The following is a 1,553-nucleotide window of genomic DNA, read 5'->3' as shown; positions in this document are numbered from 1 at the left end:
CCAATGCCCCGGCAAAGCCTCTTCCCCTTCTTGAAGGGAAATATGACCTAGTATTGGCTCTAGATCTTCTGTGTGTTGCCCTTGAGTCTGCTCTGGGCCCACCTGAGCACGGCTGAACACCAAAAGCACCCTGCTACCCAAGGACACTGTCAGAAGTGAAGCGATCTCCACTTGCACAGAGCTGGCAACCGTTCCACCCGCTGACTTTCCCACCTCCAAAGAAGGCTGCAGCTCAGCGAGGGGAACAAACATACCATAGAAGGGAAGCGATCTCTGCCAAGCACTGCAGAAATGGGACACAGATGGTGTCTTAAATGAGAACGGAAGTTTATTTGGGGGCTCTGCGCGTGACGTAGCATTGCAGATCTTGCAACAGATGACAGACACTAGGATTTCAGAGCAAGTGATGATATAATTTTGAAGCAGGCTCTGTCCACAGAGCTATTAACTTGTCTGAAAAAAAAAAGAAAAAAGAAAAAAGAAAAAAATTGAACTCAATAAACAGTTCTGTAAGGGTAGGAACGTATAAACTTGCTTTTATTTATATGTAGGTCTTGTTCTTCTGATACCCTAATCTTAATTGCAGCTGTTTGTTGGCTGGTTGGTCAGTCCCTATGGTTGCGCTGATCAGCCAGGTGGCCACTGCTAATGAAAATATATGAGGATGACATTAGCCTTGCTTTTCTCTGCTGTAAACATAGACTTATGTCTTTCTCCTCTACACACAAAATGGTTGGAAGGGACCTCTGGAGGTCATCTTGTGAAGCCCCTGATCTAGCAGAGCCACCTAGAGCCAGTAGCCCAGGACCACATGCAGGTGGCTTTTGAATATTTCTAAGAATGGAGACGCCACAACCTCTCAGAGCAGCCAGTCCCACTTCTCTCATCCACTCCTCATAAATCATCATCTTCCTGGCCTTTTGCTGGACTCTTTCCTGTATGTCAGTGTCTCTCTTGCACTAAAGAGTCCAGCACTGGACACAAAAACACTGCTGAAGCCTGGGCTTGAACCAGGGACCTTTAGATCTTCAGTCTAACGCTCTCCCAGCTGAGCTACTTCAGCCCTGCTATGGCATTAGTTTTCACAAGACCTGTTGGAATATAATTATCATTGAGCCTTTTGTCAATATACTGACTTCTGTATATGTGTATGACTTAAATAATAATATGACTCTGGAAGATGTATAGAAATGGAGCAGGGAAACAAACCTGGTGTTCCTGAAGGCCTGATAGAGGAGTACCTTGAGATTAGAGAAGGTCTCTGTCACTCACAAATCATTGCGAGGAAAATAAGGAGATGGAGCTAGGTGTCTATAGATACAAAGCTACTGATGAGGAAGCTGAATGTGAAGTGTCAAGGATGATGGAGGTTGAAGAGAAAGACAAATTGATTGTAAGGAGGGCTCAAAAGATGACTGTGAGTAGGAAAAGAGCAAAAAGGACAATCAAACATAGACTGCTCTCTCCGTGCTTCTGGTGTTAAAGACACTGTATTGTCTTATTCCTCGAACCCTTTTTATTTTTAGTGTGGTTTAGGGTTTAAAACTTGGATA

At 44.2% G+C, this 1,553-nt stretch overlaps 1 non-coding gene across 1 annotated transcript; it reads right to left on the bottom strand.

Annotated features, from left to right (window-relative positions):
* Positions 1-990: 990 nt before the first annotated feature.
* TRNAF-GAA (transfer RNA phenylalanine (anticodon GAA)) lies at positions 991-1,063 on the bottom strand. The gene has a single exon. It is a non-coding gene; the product is annotated as a tRNA-Phe (tRNA).
* Positions 1,064-1,553: the final 490 nt, after the last annotated feature.

The sequence above is a fragment of the Rissa tridactyla genome, chromosome 2 (assembly GCF_028500815.1).
Source record: "Rissa tridactyla isolate bRisTri1 chromosome 2, bRisTri1.patW.cur.20221130, whole genome shotgun sequence".
NCBI classification, from domain to species: domain Eukaryota; kingdom Metazoa; phylum Chordata; class Aves; order Charadriiformes; family Laridae; genus Rissa; species Rissa tridactyla.
This window is presented reverse-complemented; position numbering and strand designations above follow the sequence as displayed.